We start from the raw sequence: 23,508 nt of genomic DNA, 5'->3' as shown, positions 1-23,508 counted from the left end.
CTTTATATATGTGCACAGCCAATTTTCTCTCCTTTCCTGTTCTTTCACATCCCTGTCAACTTTGGAAAATCAGATCAATGTAGACACATGAAATCATGCAGGAGGCCATGAAGATAATATCTTGTTGTTGTTCTGCTTTTTATACCTGAGTATATTAGAAGTATAATTAATCTTTTCATGAAGAAAGTGAAAAAGCATCTTGATTACTTTCATCAATCCTCAGAAAATATTGTTGTTTTATTTTTCTTTTTAACATGTTCATGCATGTGAATGATTTATTACATTGTGAATAAGCAATTAAAATATTTGATCTAACTTGCTGCTAGGAAATTATGTTTATTGGTGGGAGGGAAGTAAAGGGAAATGTGAAGGTGCTTTATCTTACCCTGCAGAACCAATGGAAACATTAGGAAGAGTAAGGAAGAGCAATTGTCAGGAAAAAGCATAATTAGAATCATAGATTCAAAGAACCATTAAGGTTGGAAAAGAACTCCAGGATGCTGAGTTCCAGCTTTGACCAAACACCACCAGGCCAACTAAACCCAAGTGACTAAGTGCACTTTAACATTTCTAGGAATGCTGACTCCATCACCTCCCTGAGAGCCTATTCCAATGTTTACCAACCCTTTCAGTGATGAAATTCTTCCTGGTGTTTAACCTGAGCCTCCCCTGGCACAGCCTGAGGCTAGGCCCCCTTGTCCTGTCACTGTTTTTTTGGGAGAAGAGGCTGATCCCCAAAGTGCCTGTGGCAGTCAAGGAATTAAACAGGTTCTGCTGCTCAGTAAGGACCAGAACTTGGCCCTGCTTTTCCCTGCATATGCAAACCAGCACCCAAGTCCTCCTATCCCAAGGGATGCTTGAGCCGTGATAGGTGAACACCACTAAATAACTAAAAGTTATCAAGAAACTCTAGACACTCTGGGGAAATAGGCACACATACCTCAAATTCCCTTCCCCCCTGATGCTCTGAATGAGTTTGTTTTTTTTTTTATCTGGAGTTTCATGATTTTAACCTCTCACATAAAGTTTTAAGAAAAAGCTTTGCTTTATATATTAAATAGCTTCCAGCTTCTTGCAGCAAAAATGGCAGTTTTACTGGCTAACCAAGTTTGCCTGATTCGGGCTAAATTCTGAAAAAAAAAAAAAATAATAGTAATTAACTAGTAAATTAGTAATTCATCACACAAAGTCCAGACCTTCATTATAAGATTTCCTAATAAGTGTCATAGTAAGTATTATGATAATAAAAAAGAAGCCTGAGTATTCTCTTTCATTTTAATCAGACAGCAGCTGAGAAATTATTGTAATGGAATCAAAATGGTTTCATCCTTGATCTGTCAAGGTCCTCATTTCCCTTCATATCTTCTCAAACTCACTCCTTAAATCCCATATGCCAGAGGAAATATTCATATATTCACTATGTAATTAGAAAATTTCAGACCTCATTTGGTTGTATAAAGCATAGTAATTAGCTCAGTAAAGGATATTTCTTTTCTGCTGTTTTGGTTGTTTTCTTTATGTTCTGCCCAAGTTTTACTGAAAAGCCCCAATATGTTTTGAAAAATTATAGACCCTTTGATTTCAGAAAATGTTTAGAAATGGGAAAAAAGACATATGCATACATCTGTAGAAAAGGAAGTACTATCATGAATCTTTGAGGGATTGCTAGAAGATTTTATTAGTATATTTCAGTTTATTCTCTCTTGTCATATTCTTGTTATTTTCTTTATAGGTGGTATCTTTTTGATAGCAATGTAATTGAAACATGCTGGAAATTGAGAATATGTGGAGAGTTCACCTCTGTCTGTTTATCAACCGACTAAATATCAAAATATATTGTGAATGATTTCATGGTTATTTCTTTAGAAGCCCTTTGATAGAAGGTCAAATGCACAAGTTGTGAGATGTTTCCATAGCCAACCTTCATCTTACTGCAGATGAATGAGTTCAGTGTCACTCCTCCACAATAAAAAAAGCTAAATAAACCCATACAGATTACAATAAGTGTGTGCAGCTTAACAATAGTACTTACACATATATATAGATATATATATATATATAGATATATATATATGCAAATACACTTCTTAGTTGAATTTATAGCGTAGGTAAAAAATAGGCATTTTTTAATTGAGGGAAGACACCTGGTCTTGAGTTACATTGCTGGTAAGCCTACACACTGAATCACTAGAAATCTAGAAATCATCAGCTTGAAAAGAAACTGGAATAAGTAACTCCTAATATATGTCTGGTGTGTGACTCATAATCCAGTGTTTTCAGTATCTGTCTTAACCAGCTCCTTAGTTTCTAGATAAATGATTCTATTAGTGTCAAACAGTAAAACAGAGTATTTAATATTTAAATATTGAAACCAAGTTTTCTATGGCTAACTGAGCACAATGTCCACAAGGGAGTAAAAATTCTAGCAGGTGTTTCTATAAATGACAAATATACTTACAGTACTACCTCTTAAGAGCTAAGGGAGGGAAGTGAAATAGATGGCATTTATGTAGGACATATATAGTGACAACTGTAGCTTAACATTAGCTCAGAATCAAATCTACATTTCTTTTATTTTGCAGTTGAAGCTGGCTAAGTTCCCTGCACAACTTATGCATTAAAGCTTGCAATCAATGGTCTAAAATTATTAAGAAAAAAAAAAAAGTAATATATATAATGAAGAAAGGTGTATTTATATTCACTAACTCTTACCAGCCATCCAGGCAAATTGAACTCCCTTAAAATGTAAGATGTAACTCACTGTTGTTGGTATGGCTTGGGAGACCTAGATTTTTGTGAAAATGGAAATTGGAAAATACATTGAAACTGTGCTGAAGCAAAAGTTGATCTGTAAGTTGGAAAATACCCCAAAAATTAAGTTTTAACTATATTTTGTCATTCTTCCCACCAATTAAATTCCTTACATGGACTATTTTCGTGTCTATCTAAAATGTGAGCAGCATTCTTTTTAAAGGGTTTTTATCTCTTGTTAAGTCTCTGCCTAATGTCTCTTCTATAGATGGTAAATTCCTTATGGTCAGAAGTCTTTTTCCTATAGTTTGGTAAGTACAGTCTCTGACTTAAAACATCTGTAGTATTTAGAGGCACTCTGTCACTAGCTTTCAATTTTCTATTTTTTTTTTTTATGCAAAAAGGTGTGTCTGGCTATTTTTGTTTCAGAATAATGTGGTTGTATTGCCATCTTTTGTTTGAGAACTTAGTTCCTCATCCAGCCTAAAAGTTCCTTAGACATCTAGGTGGTAGCATTGGAATAAATATCTACTGACCACATGTCAGCTTCCAGCCTGTGAGAAAGCCTCTGAAATGGGAAACCTGGGCAGGTTGTATTGATCAATGCCTTTAGTTCTGTAGGCAAAATGTTTCAATTCTGTGCTATGTATGAGATGTGCATAAAATTTTGACTGAAACATTTCTTAAATTCCTCTAAACCCCTCCTTGTTTGCTACCATTTTTAAAGGCAGAGTGGCATCTCTTCTTTGTTAGCATGTACTTAATTGAGCATAAATAAAGCGTGAATGGCCTCATTCCATATCTGTAAATGGATACTGAAAACCAAATGGAAGAAATACATTTTGTTAATTCAGGAAACATAAACGCTGTAGAATTAATTTTAGCAGCTAAGTGTTCATTTTCAATAACCTCTGTTTCATAATTCTATAGTAATTATTTAAATAATGTCCCTGGTTATTTGGCGATTAGCACATTTTAATTATGAAAAATTCATTAATTCAAAAGAGATGTGTTTTTCCTTATGGCATGGTTCTTCTTCCTTCCTTGGTTAGAATGGCTAAAAAAAATTGAAAATTTAGACAAGTACAAGCTCTGTGCTGTAGAGACAAGTTATCTATCTGTCTGCTCTCTTCAGCAGAACAGACAAATGGTTCATGGTCTCCCATTAACTGCTTCTCTTCCTTCACATCTCTTTTACAGCTGAAGGAAAAACCTCTGCTCTAGCTCCGTCTCATGCTAAAATATTACTTGGCCTTAGCTGTGCTCCCAGTCTATATCTCCATATTTGAAAGGAATGTAGGACCTTTTTATCTCAATGGGTTTTGGGGAGATTTCATATCTAATAGAGAGTGGAGTATGGAATCTGTGCTACTTACTCCATCTCAGGTCACTGTGACACAGCAAGTTGGAACAGCAGATTACAGCTTAATGAATAAGCTTATAGGTATTGTTTGTATGTGATGATCCCAAACTTCCTTGGTTTAGTTCTGGAAAGAGAAGGTTCAAGTGAATGTGAATGTGTGTCCTTACTGGTTTAAATTTTTAAAAGTTGGGAGTTTTTCAGTGTCTCCCCTGCTTCTTATTTTTGTAATACCAGATCACTATCATCTTCTAGTTCCAGTAGTAGACTCCAGCAGGCTCCTGCTAGAGAGAGATCTTCTAATTCAGGTGCTGAAACCAGACAGTTGGACTCTTGTCTTGTGGCTCAAGCATAATACAGTGGAGAAGGCTCTTAGCCTTAAAGAATTAAGCACAAATGTATTTGTGTTCTAAATTACAGTTCCAGAAGACAAGCAAAGGGCTTGAGTAAACATAAACCTAAAAAGCTAAACTCATTTGATTTGAAATTAGATTTTTTGTAGGCAGCTGTACACCAAATAAATAAAATGAACTAATTATTAACAGAAATATCAGTATTCATCATAAGACCAGTCTTAAATCATTAATTCAGTACCATTTTAACTCCCAAATTTGTTAACATATTATATTAACCATTTAACTATTATGTACTTATTTTTACCCAGTCTTCAGCTTCTGAATAATCTCTCTGCTCCTCAAATATCATATACCTGGGATTTTCATATCATAAATAAAAATGAGGTCACATTTTCCTTAAGCTGCAGCAAAGATTACCCAATTTGTAATAAGAAAAGTTCTCTGCCTCATTATTTAAAAGAAGTCTTAAATTTTATATCCACTTTATCAAATTCAGAATTTTTTTTAAAAGTTATTGTAAAAAAATATATTTGTGTGCCTACCTGAGTTTTTAAATAAATTCAGGGTTACTGCTAAGTAGATGACCAATTTTTAATTGAGTAGCTAAAACATAACTAAATAATACAGGGAATTTCTTGAACTGGAGCTTTTTTCACTAGTATTTGATATAAAATTCTACTACATTTTCCCCAAAATTGCGTTGGGTAACTGCAGAGAAAGTACTTAATCTCACTGTATTGCCTCTTAAAATATTTTTGCAAGACAAAAATATCCAACCCCAAACATTTCTTAGAAATTCTTTTAGTTCTTCCTTTTTATGACTGAATCTTCTACAGTTCTTATTGTGAATTACTGTTAAAATGTTTGATATTTGGTCTTAGATATATAATTTATTTCCAAAGAACAGAGCTTGTGCTTAAGACACCTGTTCCATACTTTTTTGTATTTTTCCTATCCCAAAGTCACTCTTTCTGCACAGCCCCTTCAGGTCCAGAGACATTTTTGTATACCCCAGTCATTTATTGTGTTTTTGCCGTTCAACTAACACCCCTCTTTCACTGACTTGTTTTCCTAAAATCTTAGAAAGAATGTAATGTAGACAAGAAATCTGGGTTCTACCTCTGCTTGATAAAGTACATCATAGATAAATCATCTGCTTAGAAATCAGATTTAACCTGACACTTACTAGTGTGATGTGTTTTTTACAAAACTCCAGCAGCTCCACATAGGGGAAAGTGTTATTTCATGCTTAGATGTTTCTGAAAATACATTGGAAGGCAGGATTTTTTGCTCATTATGCTTAAGACCCCGAAACTACTGCCTTCCCATCCACTAAGGGACACATCTCCATTCCTTCTCTCATGAGAAATGAGAGTAGGCTTAGATATATCTATGCCAGTAGAGTGCATTTACTTGAAATAATTTTGACAATGGATGCAATGGAAAAAACATGGAAGGAAAGAGGTCAGCATAATTAATTTAAATACAAGGTGGTAAGCTAAAATCTTATTTTATTGTCTTCCTCACTGCTTTTTGAAATCTCACTACCATCCTGCATATTCCTGATGCCTCTGGATTTTGGGCTGGTTTATGTGTTCATTTCGTGAAGAGAAGACAGAAGAATAGCCAATGCAGCTGCCATTGCAACTGCCTCTGTCTGTCTCCTTTCTCCAAAGGCCATGAGCTATCTGGGGTAGGCATAAGCTGCTTGTTATCTGAGTTCAGCAGCAGGTCAGTTCTCTTCTCAATAGGTTTTACTACAGCCAGAATCAGCTACCACAGTTTCAGGGGTTTTTTGGGTTTTTTTGGTTTCCTTTCCCAAGAGGAGAAGGTAAAGAAACCTAAGAAATCTAAAAACACAATTGAGGCTAAACAAGGGGAGGGGAACCAAGGGACAGATTCTGAGAAATGGCATATTGGCCAAAGTTTGTACCATACTGTGGAAGTATTTCTTCAGAAGTGGAGCTTTTTGATGACAATACTGTTGTATTAGTATTCTTAAGGATTTCAAATATTCTTGTCATAGTCCAGAAAAAGTTCAAACTCACTGACAATATCTTTAAGACTTACACCATCCTATCTACTACAACAAACTCTAATTTACCTGTTTACTATTCTAAGCTACTTTCTGAAGGAGACAGGGTATATTTACTAATTAGATATAAGTGTGTGTATATTTATATATATGATATGCAGTATGCTATATATTAAATATAATATAATGTATGAGGGGAGTTTACATATATGCACATAAAAAGATTAGTATTTATTCATGTCCATGTTTTAGGATGGAAACTACCCTCTCCTGGCATTTTTTGTGCGTTTTCATCCTGGAACTCTTTTCTTCCTTTCATTTATGTTCCTCACTGTGCTTTCTCCCTTCAGTCATAGAAAAGATCATAGAGCACTTCTCAGTGGGTTTTCTCCCTACAGTCACAGAAAATATCACGCACGTCTCACAGGGTTTTCTCCCTGCAGTCATAGAAAAAAATCATACAACACTCCTTCCATGTCTACTGACACAAAATCAAACATACCATTCACTGACTTGTTCTCTTCCTGTTATCTCTCCTGCTGACCTTTTAGAAGCTTGTCTTGTTACTCCTCCCCTAACATTTATCTTTCCTTCACTCATTTTGTTTGGACAATGTTTTTGCATTTAATAATTTCCTATCTTAATTTAGGGAGGGAATAACTTTGCTGCAGTTAACAGGACCCCTAAACTAATTCTATCAATGTTGCTTTGCTGACTAAGATCAGTATTTCACTTCCTAAAATTCCTGTTGTTTTGTTGTTTTTATTTTTCTTTCGTGTTCAGAAGTGTATGAGAAGGACCTCTAGATTTCCACTTTTCTTCTAGAGGTTCATAGTGCCATAGATTTCACTGTGAAGGAAAATGGGAGCAAGGCCAAGAGTTAAGTATTTTCCCTACATACAACTACCACCAAAAGATCCTTTAACCAGTGCAAGCCATAAACTTTCAAGTAGCAATGTAGCTCATTAGAGTCTCAGTCTTAGGTAAAATGGATTTTTCTGGCTATTATGAAAAAGTAAATATCATAATGTGGGCATTTCTCATTGACTTACAATAATTGTTTCTAAGGAGGTTTTCTGTATGTGTATGTATGAGTATTATGTATAATATGTATATACTTTTTATTATCGAAGATAACTTTAGGGTTTTGGATTCTTTTCTTTTTGTTTTGTTTTTGTTTTCCTTTTTGTTTATTTGTTTGTTTTGTTTTGTTTTTTTGGGGAGTTTGAGGGGTTTTTTTGTTGTTTTTCGTTTGGGGTTTTTAAAATTATTTTCTTAATAGCAAGCCTAGAAAATGGCATAGTATAAAAGTAAAATAGCTTCTATATATATGGGATAAGTCCATGTGCTGGTTAATTTTCTTCACAGTAGCTTGCAGGGTGTTCTGTTTTGGATTTGTGCTGAAAATACAGCACAAATTGCTGTCTTTTAGACATTGTTAAACAGTGCTTGTACAAGCCAAGGCCCTTTCTGCTTTTCACTCCACCCCACCAGCAAGTAGGTTGAGGGTGCAGAAGATGATGGGAGGTTACAGTAAATCCTTTGGATAAATAAAGAATATTTCATTAATATCACACATCTTACGATAAGATTAAAGCTTTTTTTTTAATCCTTGTATTGAAATGTAACTAGACTGAGTTAGAAATAGTTCTTAAATTTTATGAGCCCATAATTTACAAATTTATAGCTTGGATATATTTTTATGGCCTTTAATTACAGTCAGAGCTTGTAACCTTTTTCATATTGATGGAACCTTTGCCTGAGTGGTGACTACTCAACTGAGAGGTGATTAAACACATAGTATAATTTAAAATTACCAAAATACTTTTAGAATCCAGAAAAACAAAGCCAAAATCTATTCAAAGGAAATGAGGCTACTTTAGGGAGAGTGGTGTGCAAGCTCAATTAATGTCAGCAAGAGTTTTGTTGTATCAAAGATGCCAGACTAGTTATTCAGGCTTTAGGTCTGCATGGATGCAAAGTAGAAGTGGGGTGGGGATTTTTGTTGTTTGCTTGTTGTAATAACTATGTTGCATTAGTATGCACTATAATTATATTACACAAATACAAAAAGCTTGTTTAGGAATGTGTACTGATGCATAAAATTTGGAGGTTGGCTGCAATATAATCAGTTCCATGAGGTAAAAGAAAAATTAATTTTATGGATATTGCTTGAGTCAATAGAAAAACACAAAACACTTATAATTTGAGTCTTTCAAATATGTGTTCGTCTGTCCTGTTTCTTTTTCTCAAAACATTTTATTTGAGTAATTCTGTGACAGAAGAAAACCATTTATTATTACTGTACCTTTACTTTTTAAAAGGTTCATTTTAAGATATTTTGTGAAACAATTTTGATATTAGTCTGCCTATATGGAATCTGATCATGACCTTTGAAGTGCGAACAGTGTTGTAAAAGTGATTCCTTTGGCCCTCTGTGCTCATTAAAAAGAGACAACACCACAGGGCAATGGAAAATTGGTCCTCAAAGTGTGTTACATACTTGAATATGTGGCTTACATGGAATACTGGCAGTTCATCATTATTAGAATCAACCTATATTCATAGACCAATCTGTTCTCTAGAATAACCCTCTTTGTTTCTTGAGAGAAGGGAAAATAGAAAGTTTTCATCATTGGAGCTTTTACATATCAACTGTCATGTAAAATACAGGAGAAGGGGCAACAGTGTCCAGAGTAGATGGTTTTGCCTTTTCTTTATTTTGATAGTCAATGATAGCTATTTAATGCTCATGCTGCTGTCATGGGAAACTTAATGACTTCCTCAAAAATAAAACACATTTTTATATCCATTTGTTACACATGTAAAAACAACATGAATCCTAGGATTCTGCTCAGATGAAATATACTTCTACCAAGAAGCTATATTCAACCCAACAGAAGCATTTCCTGCAACAAATCCAAAACCTAAAAACAAGAAGCTCAGTTTGCTGACAAGATGAATAATATTGTTGTCTTTCAGACTGATAGCTACTGCACAGCCTTAACTTGAACAAATATATCTCTTACCAAAAAAAACTTCACAAACAAGCAAATAAACAACAACAAAAAAATGCAGCAAAAACTCCTCTTATTTTGCAAGACCATCAAATTCGATGAGCAAACACTTCAGGCCATGTTCTAGGGATACCACTAGCATAACAATGGTGGTTAGGTGCATGGAAAAGAAAAAATAATGTCCTGAAAATTACATCAATGGTTATGTAATAATAAAACTATTTTAAAAAAGAAAAGCTTATAAAAAAGGTTCACTGTCATTATGAAGGGGTATTCAGATGTGGAAATAATGGCTGTTGTGTAAAAGGAATTGGTATGTTTTATTAAGGCATGAGAGTGCAGTTATTAGTGACCGTCATTGCTGTCAGTGACCCTCAGTGGGATTTACAAATTAGCAACATATCAATTGGAGGGAATTTAAGGTTAGATTTATCCTTTCTTCTCATTTTAATAGCAACCATGGAGATGACACAATATAGAATAAAAAAGGCACAATAAAAAAGGCAGACTACAGCTTGAGCTTTTATTTCTTGCTAGCCAATAGAAAAATGGCAAAGTGATCTGGCATGTAGACCATTTATAATTATAAGGGAGTTAAAAGTGGGGAAATTGTCAGTAACTGCAAGCATTTGGACAAAACCCCTGCAATTTGAGTTAATTATCTCTCCAGAGTTCTTGTTCTGAGCAAAACACATGTGTTTATGTAGCACTATTGTATTAGGGCTTTATTTATACTTGGTTTTTACATAGCCTTATTAAAAATAAAAATAGAGATCCGGAAACAGTGTTTGAAAAGTTTGTTAAAATAGATCAACTGTCACTAAATAGACATTGGAATGCAAAGCATTTCTAAAAGTCTGTTTTCAAGTAGCAAGGGCAAAATGCAGAACCAGGAAGGAGGAGGGGTGAGGTGTGTTTAATAATCCCAACAGCATCCCAAAGCAGTGCAAGGGCATGTAGCTATGGTGAACTCAGCAGACCTGTACCTGCCTTATGTAACTAAGTTTCTGAATAACTGTGATTTAAGTCAGTGCTGTTGTCTCACTTCATTTTGTTCTGGGTTATTTCCTCACTTTTAAGAACTATCCTGCTTCTAAAACTGTAGAAAACTCAGGAACTTTTTCTCTTTCAGATATGCACTCTTCAAATGCAATGAAATGCTGTGAATTCAGAAAATGGAATCAAATTTGAGGAAGCACTTGTCTTAATGTAAATATAAGTAAGCAGACCTAAATTTTGCATGCAATAGTAATAAAATACAGAATTGCTAATTACCTGTTTGAGCTAAGGTAGATAAAAATTTTTAAAGCACTCCAGAAACTTTAAAAATAAAGGTCCGTAAAAACTCTGTTAAGTGAGTGTTTGTGAATCTAGCATCCATATATGACAGAAAAGATGTTGTCTTCTCTTATGTATGGGAACACTGCTATTTTGATGAACTGTAAACTGTAATTATAATCAATGTGCACCAAGTGTAACAGAAAGAATAAAATTAAATCATAAAATCACAACTTTCCAAAAGATTTCTAGCTCTTTTTTTGAGCTCATAAATGATGGTGTCCTAATCTAGAAGCATTTAGAAAATAACATACTCTTGCTTCACGTAACCAGGCAAGTAAAAACCCCTAGGTAGAAGAGCAAAGCAATATTTTTGTCTGTTTGATTTTGGGTTGGTTTTTGTTGATGCTTTTGGGGGTTTTTTGTGTTGTTGTTTTTGTGGGATTTTTTTGTTGTGTTTTTTTGTTTATTTGGGTTTTGTTTCTTTGTTTGTTTGTTTTCTTTTTTCCCCCATACTTTAAACACAAAAGCAGTGGCAATTGCAGAAAAAATGAGCTAAGATTTATTTTGGTTTTTTACCTACTACCTTTCAATACTTTTTCAATAAATGAGGGCTGGACTCAAAAGGAGCGCACTGTAGTTGGACATAACTACTCTTCTGTTAGGCCTGCTGGTGCCTAGTTAATGGTGTGTTTGAGGACAGTAACTGCCGATTTTTCTTTTTTTTTTTTTTTGTACCGTGTGAAGCAGTAAGAGCTCTAGCTTCTAATCTATTGACCAGTGGGTTATTAATTTATGTTTTAACATGACTGACAGATAGAGCAACCTGATGTAGTGAAAGATGTCCCTGCCCGTGGAAGGGGGGCAGGAAGGAGGTGGTCTTTAACATCCTTTTCGACCCAGATCATACTGCCTCTGGTCCCTTTAGTTCAGTTCTTCATCCGAACAACAAAATGCTCATTCCCTGCTCTCCTGAGACAGAGCCTTTTGCATTTGTTTTCATCCTCTCAGCCTGTGCACTCCCAGATTGTTCATGGCCCGTTGTGGTGATACTCTGCAGTCTGCCAATATTGGGGGTTTTGTTCAGGTCAGACCGGCTCCTTGGAAGGAATCTCCCAGTGCTTGCTGGTTGGTTTTCTGGTCTCACAGTGGACTCCTTTCAAGTAAAATTAACCATCAACAAAGGTTGTCTTAATGTATCTTAATGCACTCTGGGTGTTAACGAATGCTCTGTTTACAAGACCTTGCCAGAGCTATTCACCAGTAAATGTCCCCTGAATCATGTGCAGTGAAGTGATCAGGGACCCTGCACCAACTCTGCTGCCCTAGGGATCATTGCTATGGCACCACATTGGTTGCTAATGGAGATGCAGTCTGCAAAGTCAGAATCCAGAAGAAAGGCTTCAGCAAGATGGGTTGGAAGGACTTAAGGATAAGGGTGAACCTTTTATTTGTCTGAGGCTGTAGTAAATCTGAACTCCAGGCCAGAGACCTGATGAAAACTTTCTACTCTTAGGGCTATTATTCTAAAGGCACAGGCAAAAATCACTCTTCTCCTAATAGACAGAACAATCCTTATGTATATGTCAAAGATTGCCATGTTTTAAAATTACATTTTTTACACTAAATTGGAAAACAAATTTTTTAGACCAAAAAAGAAAAATTCTTAAAATTCTTCCATTAGGGAGGTCTTTTGGAATAGAGAATGCTTTTCCTTGATTTTTTTCCTTCAATGGGAACAGTCTATCCATGCCACATAGCAGGGAAGCCAAGAAAATTAGTCCTGCTGCAGGGCAGAGACTGTAGCTGCATGGATGAGCACTGAGTTCCAAGCTGATAAAATGCTTTGTATATTGATGTAACATGCCAAGGAAGGTATTTAGATGGAGGCAATTCTATTTGTGCTTTGCACTGATCCCTGAGTGCCTACATACATATATATATATATATATATATATAAAGAGAGAGAGAGATGTGTGTGTGTGTGTGTGTGTGTGTGTGTGCATGTGTGTGTATGTGTGTGCGCGTATCTTGTATAGTTAAATTGTTGTTTGACTTTTGCTATCATGGATATCTTTTCCAGCTTGTAGCATCTTGGATTTTCCAATCTGCCCTTGCATGACTTTTTTCTTTCCTTACCATCTGCTGAGATCTGCTTAGGCTAGTTTGGCTGAACTTTCAATAATCTAGCATTTCATTACCGTGGCATTTCTCAAGCAATTAAGTTCTGTATTTCTTTCCCTAAATTAATGTGCTCATACTGGTGGGGCTCTGCAGTTCTGAATGGATGAGTTGTTAATGGAAGTACTTTCTACAAGGCAAATATAAGGGAAATTGAATCTATGCTTTTGTTATTTAGATTAGTCTTCCTGCTAGGGATAAAGCGCTGTGCAGGGGTTTCCTCCTGTTATGAGGGGTCTGCCTTGCTATTATACCTGATTTTATATACGCACCTGGGCTATTTCACCAGGGCTGCTATAACTTTGCTTAGAGATAGCTAGCAATGACTTTATCTCTCTACTTGGTTCAACCCAGACAACTTCCTTCATTTCTGGGGATTGAACCCTTTAAGTAAAGTTAAACAGCAAAAATTAAGCAAACTTCCTCTCAAAAGCAAAGTAAGGTAGGAAAAGATGAAGATTTTTTAGTTTATAAATGCTCCGTCTCAAGTGATAAATTCTATTTGAACAGTTTCTTTGGGATGGAGGAAAGTATTTGTCATGCCCAGAAAAGAGCAGTGCCCTGTTCTGACCTTGGCTGTTACAACTGAAGAGAACTGAAACTACACTTAAGCTTAAATGGTGAAATCCATATTTATGTGGATTTCCTCCTCAGTGTCTACCAGTGGGAATACATTCAACAAATTCAGAAATAATTTTAGGTATCTATTCACCTTAAATATTAATTTATCATAAAGATTAAGATTTAAAAAATATCTCAAAGCATGTGGACAACCAGCACTGAATGCTCGTTAGGATTGTGGAAGAGCATGACAGAAATGGTCAGGCAATGCATCATGTCTCTTATATTTTTAAACCTCATATTTGTCCTATGAGGGGTGGGTAAGGTGTTTCAGCCAGAGGAAAGGGAAATTTCTGCAATGTGTTACCCTGTTAGATAAAAGTGGCAGCCTCTCACCAGCAGAAACCAGTTTGTAGCAGTTTTCTAGGACAAAAAAACATACAACAAACAAACAAAGACCTTAAAAAATTAAAAATTAAGACAAAATTTTGATTAGCACATGTTTTGGGCTGCCTATAGGCCTCTACATGGATATTTGTGCCAAGTTCATATGATACTGGTATGATTTTACTGAAATTGTTCAGCAACTTAACTCTGTGATAGCAGACTGAATAGAGTCCTTTTTATGATCTAATTTAGGACCTTACATGGAAAGAAAAGAGAAGCTTTAAAATACATTCTTTTGCTATTTTAGTAAAAAATAAATAAGTTGTTTGCTTTCAAAGAAGACTTCTATCTATAAAGATGACAAAATTCAGACTAAAGATGGCTCAAAAGATTTCTTTCTTTCCATTTATTAAAGAAATCCCAGTAAAAGGTTTTTTTCCATCTCACTTGAAAGAATATTTTTACCTTTCTGACTTTTATTTTCTCTTACCCCTACTCTTGCAAGAGGTTAGTGAACTGAAAAATTAATTATTTGCACAGCCATAGGGGTGAGTGAACAGTAGCACTCTGGGTTGTTCTTCCTCTGGAGTCTGTAAAATAGGAAGGAGAAACAGAAACTCTATTTTTTTAAAATAAATTTCATTCATTTAATGCAATCCCTTAACAAATTTATTCAAGCATGACATACTAAAGAGTTTTCAAACTCTTTACTGATTTTAGTGGTTTACCTTCTCTGAATGACAAAGGTGGGTTGTTTGAAAATTTTAAAAATTATTTTCTTTCCTTAAACTGAAATTGCTTTTAAAAAATAAAATTTTAATTTCTTAATGTAGTCGATCTCAACCTTGTTGTCCTACTGCAACTTGTTTCATTTTATTTAAGTATGACAGATGCTTCCTCAGTTCCAGAATTTACATTGCTGCCATTGATTTTTCAAATTTTTGAGTAAAAGTGGTCCTTTCAATTTACCACATTCACAATGGAAAAGTTGATTAAGATTTTTTTTACTAAATTCCTTTCAAATTTCTTTAATGCAAAGCAAATATTCAAGTGATGGAATGAATATTTCTAATTATTTTCTAGAAACCTTTATATTATATCTGTGACAGATGTTAATAACATCTGTCTCTAACTTTCTTTTTAATAAGACAATTTTAAAAGCTGAAGTGATTTCTTTCTCCTCCCCACCATTCAGTTTTATCTTCAGGACCCCTATAAGTATTGGCAGAGTGTTAGAGTGTTTCACTTAGATATTTACAATTATCAGAACTATGAAGGTTGGTATACTTGCAAAATCCTGGCTCTCTATATCTGTTTTTTTTCTCTCATGAAGTCTGTTATTGGATAGCCCTATGTTCCCTCCAAAATGCACATAGTCATGTAGCTTTATGTTTAGATAAAATTTAGGAGCAAACCATTTTTATTTCAGATTTAAATAAGTATAAATTTTTGGATTAAGTTCAAGTATTTGAGTTTCAAAAAATGTCTAAATATCTGTACATTCCACTCTTATTTAAAAAAAACCACTTGCCTATTTAGGAAAACATTCTTACACTTGTTTGAAAGGCTTTGTTTTCTAGTAAACTTTCTTTGATATGTCATCTACTGTTTTGTAAAGCATTTTGAGATTAATTATTATTTTAGATTGATATAGTATACTTAATTAATTTCCTTCACATTTTTTATTTATTTTTAAATTTTAAGAAAATATTGGAAACAATATTTTGGCGATCTTTTGGGTGAATATTTCTCTAGTGAGTGATAGTCTCCCTACAGGAATTCTTCATGATAGTGAGGAGAGGAAGAAAGGATATGTTAGTAACCACTGGAGTGTGTGTGTGTGGTTTGGAATATCTGGTTTTTATAATGTGGTCTAGTACTTGACTAAGTGGTATAAATCTAGATTGGATTCAGCAGTAAATTCCTTTTAGTACTATTTCCCTTTTCTTAGAAATACTCACTTTCTGTTTTTTTCCTTTTTGTGTCCTGGCATGGCAACACCTTCTCTCATGCTTTATAAATTTTGCAAAAGCTATGGCAGGTCTTTGTGGGTCAGGATGCCATATGACTGATGTCTGTGTATCCCTCCCTGGGTCACAGGTACACTTTGTCACCTTTTGAATGCATTTCACATTTTCTGTGCTGTCCTTTCAGACCCTCATTTTCCTTTACATTTGGTGCAATTTAAATTTTTGCATACAGGTCAAATGTTCATATATTCACTTATTTTCAAAAAAAAATTTATTTAGGGTGCTTTAAATACGAAAGTCAAGCTTGAGTCACATTCTAGGGAACTTATCTTCTGAAGGGAAGAGCAATTTTGTCACAGAAATGCATGCCACGTTTATAATTTTCCTTTCTACTCTATATTATTGTGTTCCTAGTGCCACAATTCAGTTCTTGTAAACCTGTTCTGTCCGTCTCTGATCAGGTTGTCTTTTCTTATGCCATCTGGGTTTGAGCTTCACAGCCCTTGTTAGTTAGGGGTTTAAATTTTCTTTCTTTTCCTTCTATGCTTCCTTCATACTCCAAATACTTCCTTTAGTTATTATTATTTATACCTAGCTGTTAGTTTTGCTACTGATCACCTGGAATCTAATTTACAGTCACAGAATGTGTTAAATTTATAGATATTTTCGAGAAATTCCTGGTGCCACCTTTTGGTTCAGTTGTAGAAATGCAGCTGAAACTTCAGAGCAAAGCCAGCAGTGGAAATAAGTAAATTAGTTACTCAAATTCTTAGGTGCATATGAACTTCTGTCTGACTACACAGACTAAGTTCCAGTAATTTTATAAAATTTTAAAGTAATTTTTTTCTACCTAAAAGAGTCAAATAAATATCAACACTCCTCCTCATTTGAAAACTTTAATGAACATTTTGAAAGTGAGATATGGCAGTTACTGAACCTTTCTGTTATTTTTTCCCAGTTAATTGGACATTTTTAAAGGACTATGTATGATTTTTAAACACATTTCCCATAATTATCAGAATTTATCAGCAGTTGTTCAGACTCATTTCTTTATAAAATATAAACTTTATCCTAATTAGTGTTTTGACATAGATTTTTTTTTTAATGTGGATATAAGAATACATGTAGCCTTTTACGCTTTAGTATGTAGTCTTACAGGAGAGATACAGTGTTGTGCAGAAAAATTTTAAATTACTTATTTATGTGGAGAATGCAACTTTGTGTACTTTACCAGCCAGGTCAAAGTAGATGGCAACAAGTGTAGTGCACTTCTGAGCACAAATGGTTTTACCTCCCAGTCAGTGCAGGAATAGTGAATTCACAGAGCTGCAGATATAATTCTATTGCACTGTACTGTCTGGTGGCCCTGCCATACTTAAAAGTTAAGTTGGATTTGTATGATTAAATCTGTCTTAATGAGAAGAATTTATGCATAATTGTGGTTGACAATTGAAGTCCTGGCAAAGATGATAGATGATTAATTACTATTAAGTACCTCTCTTGATATACGTACACTACAAAATCAATTTTGTTTCACAAATATGTAGTACTTAATTAAGTGAATTACCTAATTGTTTCATTCTCATCTAGAGTGAAATCTGACTAGATTTCTGAACTTTATTTACCTTCCAGAAAGATCTGCATGTAGATATTACATCTGTCAGATAATGTCAGATAATGAACAAGAAGTGCTATTGCAAGCCTGCAATAAAGCACTACACAGATTGTTGCTTCAGAAAAATCCAGCAACAAGTTCAGAACACCATACCTTTTTATCCCTTTTGATTACTTTATCTATTTTCCCTGTTTTCTATGAATAGGAAATTGCAGTACACTCAGTTGTCCAGTTTATTAGAACAACTACTATCTAACAACAGAATATCTAACTGTTGGACCCTCTGTGCTTTATAGATAGGAAAAATAGAGCCACTGCAGATGTATTTGTAGTTTCAAAGCCATATTAGCACAGGTTTAGAAAAGAGGGATCCTATTCTGCAGTTTTGAACTTGTACATTTTTGAAGGCAGCATCCAGCCCAATGGTCTGTCCTCCAAAATGCTTTGTGAAAACACATTGTGATAACCTTTACATGAGCATCACTCCATAAATACAGCAGGTGGGATTACAAAGGAATAGTAGTGATAGTAGTGAGAAAGGTCCAGTAGAAATTTTATATAGTCCTGAAACCTACTTTTAACAGATATATATATAAACTTGGGAGTATTTGTAATAATCAATATGTTGTATGAGCACTTAGGCCGATCAATTTGCATTTCACATTTTACCTCTGCACAGTATGTTCACAGAATCAGTCTAGGAGGTAAATAGGATGTCACTTAAATTCTGGTGCTTATTTTACACTCACACAAGAGGGCAGAATTCAGTTCTGTAAGTCACACACCAAATTCTCTCACTGAAAAGTTTTTTCCCAAAATGGGTTGCAGAAACATGTTATTTTTCTCACCTAGCAGGAAGAGGGCACGATGGTACAAGCTGGCCCGCCATACCGTACCCTCTTCTCTGCCAGACTAAAAACTGAGCTCACTGGCTTGGCTTTGAAGAGCAATATCACTGAGAAATCTCAAACATAAGCCACCATAGTGCCAAACTGAGGTTTATGTTTTCCAACCATAATAATACTTTTATAATTAATACTTTATAGTTTTTATACACCAATCTCTGTGGGTTAAGTGGGGTTCAGGATAATTGCTTCCTTTCCTCACAGAAGTGTTGTGAGAATTAATTAGTTAACATTTGTATGGTTCTTCCAAGATACAAAGTGCTAAACACGTGCTAATTAATTCAATTATTTTTACCTGTATGTCATTTGCACTGCCAGGAAATCCATACATGACTAATCCAGCCCAACAGTTCTGTTTCATATGCTACATCCTAGTCCACGGTTTAGAAACACCTTTCATTAAAAAAAGATACGGACCAAAACCAAGACCAAAAATAAACCAGTAACAAATAGTAGAAGAAATAAAGGTGTGTACTGTGTTGTGAAAGAGATTTGCTGCCCAAGAGTACCATTTTGATCTTGTAAACATTAACAAAATACTGCTGTAGTGAGTGCTAATTCTCAAAACAACCACGAAAGCCATTTTGCTACATAAGGTGTTCTGGGTGCCAGATCTTCAGTTACAGGGAAAATGTAAAGGTGCACAGAAGGATGTCCTTTGGATAGGAGGTAGCGTCCCACCAGCTAAGAATGTGTGGGATTTGGATTTAGATATAATCCAAATTTGAATTTGGATATAATTAAGCAGTTGGCAGACAATATCTCTGTTTGAATGTGTTTCTAGTAGTATCATTCATAAGGCTTGAGGCTAAAGCCACTTCATGTAGTGACCTTAAATACACAAGAAGAGCAAGAGTTCTATGAATGTATGTCCCATGGTAGCAGTTCTGTGCTGCAGGAAAAATAATGTATTAAAAGGAAAAGAGCTTTCATGTGAACTATGACACATGAACACTTATTTCCTAGAGATGTGTTTCATCTCAAATTCACTCATGTATCTTTTTAACAAGACTAAAGAAATATAATATATACACTAAGTAAGGAAAAAAGAGAAACACTCAATATAAAACACTCCTAAAAGCACATCTGTGAGATGAAATTCTTATAGTAGCTGATGGTACCTGTAGTATCGTCTTGCATTACATTTTTGTAATTGGTAGGAAGTGCAACTTATTCTTCTCTCCACGCTTTCTGTGTTTCCCAGCATCTTACTGACTTCTCTTGCAATCATCTCTATGCAATCCTTCAATATTTCTGTCTCATCCTCATCCTGTCTTTATTTAACCTGCTTTTTCTTTCCTTCTCCATGTTGCCTTTTGTGTACAATTTTCTGCTATTCATGACTTCTTGAGATTGTACTGTAGCTTTTTCCCTTGTTTTTTTGTATTATTTTCCCTGTACTGAACGTGATTTTTTTTCTTTCTCCTGTCCCTTCTTTTCCCTTTTCCCTTTTCCCTTTTCCCTTTTCCCTTTTCCCTTTTCCCTTTTCCCTTTTCCCTTTTCCCTTTTCCCTTCCCTTCCCTTCCCTTCCCTTCCCTTCCCTTCCTTCACATCATAAATAAGATGACTCCCCTGTAACAATACTGTATTTCATGGAAGATTAATATCATTGTGAGTTATGTTTTTATGTGCTGAAAGTGCTCAGAGTTGTGGGAGGATGAATGTTTTTATGGTCATAAACCCCCTGGAGCTGGGAATATAATTTATCTCCCAGCTCTTTACCAAAGATGTCTCTGACTCCAATCAGCATAACCACATGCTTAAAGGTGATGTACGTGTTAAGCTATTCTGCAGATAAGCCCACCTCTGTCTAACATTTTATGTTTGGGTGATGTATGTACAATGAAAGATAACTAGAATAGTAAGAAAGTCTTTTTGGTTGTGAAAATTTCTTCTCAAATAGTCCAGAGGAAGCTGTTATTATATAAACTGCTCATCCCCAAAGATATGATCTTCATTTCATGATTTGTGCTAGCAGCCACATTGTAGCTCAATTCCAGTTCATGAATAGCCCGTATGAAAAGGAGGAGGAAAGATTGAAAAGCAACTGGTGACTTCTGTGGGCACTGAGAGTAAAGCTGATTTACTACCAGTCATTCAATGCTGAGATGCTTCATCATCTGGAAAGTGATACAGTGCAGTGATCATGGTGGAAATTCATCACCTAGAGGTGGCTGCTGGCATCTGTACTGTAGGGAGCAAATAGCTGTGGAAGCTGGGAAACTGGCCGTGGTGGCTCTGTAAGAGGTCTGTGGTTGCAATCTGACTTTTCTGTTGGTCCTTACAAGTGTGTAGAACATTTTTTGACACACTGATACAACATCATTTCTGCTTTCCCTGTTTTTTTTCTGTTCCTGCATTTCCACTGAGCTGGAAAGAGGAATAATATGAAGTGCATCCTTTTTCATCTGGTCATGAAGGTGTGCACATATGTGTGTATACATATAAAATATTTATATAACATGTATTTCAAACATGGATATATTTCTATATATATGTATCAATTTGGCTGTCAGAATGCAAGACCAGAATCTACTCTAATATTCAAGTATTATTCACAGTACAATGGAGTAATTTTTTATTGTAGTTACTCATAGAAATACTCTGTCATTATTCTCTCTCACCTTTCTGCTTAGCTTAGGTCTTTGCAATAAATCCTTTTGACTTTTGCCAAAACGGGAGAAGAATATGATGAAGTAGTTTCTCTCAAAATGAAAAAAAAAAAAGTGACCTCAGACTAGCTTCAAGTTTGTATGTAAGTCAGTAAAAATGAAACAAATTATTTTTTCAGTGACTGAGTACTTTGGAATATTTCTAAGGAACTCCTTTTTCACATGAGAATCACTTTCAGGAAATATTGTTTGCAATGTCACATCCCCAGTTATAGAGATTTCTGCAAATGATCTTTGTTTTTAGTTTTTCAACTGAATTAGTCTTTGTGGTATTTATTTTTCAGTCTGAATCCAGGATGCTTACACTAAAAGGATAGAATTTTGTTTGTATGAATTCACAGTTCTTTCTCTTGTATAGAAACAGGTTTTCTTCATACATCAGCAATTTAAGTCACCTATGAATGTTAGAAACCCACTGTTTGTGTTCAGTTGCATATCTTTTGTGCCTAAGGAAAAAAATATCTGTCACGTTTCCCATCTTGTGAAATAAATCTGAAATATCCTTATAATCAGATGGAAACTTCAGAGGAAAAAATGTGAATACTTTAAAAAAACATAATAGTGGTACAACAGTTGATTAGCCACAGTCACATCTCTAGAAGTCCTGCTCTCTACAATTCCAGTATTAAACACCTATAAAACATGTGAAAAGAAATCCTACATTTAGCAAGTTAGGGGCTACCTGAGTAAAGGAATAGTTGCACAAGATCCATGCATCTAACAGAACCACAGAGAGTTTTGGGTTGGATGCAACTTCAAGATCACCAAGTTCCAGCCCACCTGCCACAGGCAGGGATGCCTTTCACTAGATCAGGTTTTCAGGACCCCATTCAACCTGGTCTTGGATGTTTCCAGAGATGGGGCATCCACAATATGTCCAGGCAACTTGTTCTAAAAGAAATCTCTCTGGGTGACTTATTTTCAAAGGCAGCTTCTTTTGCTGCAAAAACTTACGGGGTTCCTATTGGATGGTCACCAATTCAAATACCTTTCTAGTGCTTGCATTTTATAATTTTGCTACCTTTATTAAAATAGATAGATTTGGATTCTTTTTCAAAGAACAGTCTTAATAGCATCTTCCCTGGGGAATTGAACAGCAATGAATTACGTTTTTAAGTGACAACTGAACAAATGGCCAACAAATAAAAAAAAGAGAAAGTGAGAAATAGAGAGATAAAAACAAAGCGAAAAGGGCAAATCTAAAGAAAATGTTTGAAAATGCTAATGCCACCTTTCACAGAAACAAACAAATTATACACAAACAATGAAGACACATGATGGAAAGTCTTCTAAAACTGGAGTTATTATCTCTCTTCTCAAAATTACTTTTGCAAAAATCTGCTTTCAACTTCAACTCTTTCCTTACAGTAGAAGAAAACTGGAACCTATTTTAGAGAATAATAATAATTTAAAAGATTCTGAATAGAATAGGAATTTTAGTAAAACACAAAATAAAAAATCACTAAGTAACCCTGGTGAGTGTAGCTTTTATCCTGACTTTTGTGATTTGTAGGAGTTCTGCCTGAATTAAAAGGTGGGTAAGGAAATCAGGATTTACTGTAGAATGAATGCATATAAAAGGCTTATTTTTTTCAAGTGAATGCAGGCAATTAGAACCTGTGGATATTCTATTCTCAGCTGTGGGAAAAGCAGTAATGGTAATTTTGAGGTGTTATACATCACACTTCTTTTATGAAGGATCAAGTATATTGTCTTGATCATTGCCTTTAAAACCTTCTTTGAAAAGGCAGGCTAGAATGGTGAGGAAACATGTATTGTTTTTTCTTCACTACAATTTCAAAGTGAATATGTTGCTGAAAAACAGAAAAGAACACATTTCAACCTGTGAAGTTTTTTCTGCTTTATATTTTGTGGCAAAATTACATTTCTCCACTTTCTTAGTAGAAATTATGAAATATTTAGGAGGTTTATTCCAACTGTTCTCTACTTCTGAAAGGGAGTGAGGTAATTTGAAAAAAAAAATACAAATATTTCAAGGAGATTTTTTTTCAAGAGAAGTTGATTCTTTAGATTTTGCATCGGTAGGTTATTATTTATTCCCCTTAGAATTCACATTGTTTCACAGAGCCTGCTGCTATTGGTGTTTTCCAGTAAATATAGACATGGAATTTCTTGTGAGGCAATGATAATTTTAAAATAACAATTAAATGCTTTTAATCTAGAGCCAGATTCTTTCTTCCGGATGTTGTTTGCTTCAAGAAGGACTTTTCTACATATTAAATCAATTGTGAACATCCAATATGTCACGCAAATGTACCACAAGGCAATCAAGAGATCTGAAAGTGTTTACACATATTGATCTATACAGAGGCTTGAGTCAAAGGTGAATATGTTCCATTGAGCAAATGCACGTGGAATCTTGGCCTCATGGAATGGTATATATATATATTTTTTTTTAT

General features: G+C 34.8%; 1 protein-coding gene across 1 annotated transcript in view; it reads left to right on the top strand.

Annotated features, from left to right (window-relative positions):
* NALF1 (NALCN channel auxiliary factor 1) overlaps positions 1-23,508 on the top strand; it is a 433,072-nt gene that overhangs the window by 174,140 nt on the left and 235,424 nt on the right. The gene's annotated exons all lie outside the window — the stretch shown is intronic.

The sequence above is a fragment of the Zonotrichia albicollis genome, chromosome 2 (assembly GCF_047830755.1).
Source record: "Zonotrichia albicollis isolate bZonAlb1 chromosome 2, bZonAlb1.hap1, whole genome shotgun sequence".
NCBI lineage: Eukaryota > Metazoa > Chordata > Aves > Passeriformes > Passerellidae > Zonotrichia > Zonotrichia albicollis.
The sequence above is the reverse complement of the archived record's forward strand: the minus strand, read 5'-3'. Positions and strand labels throughout refer to the sequence as shown.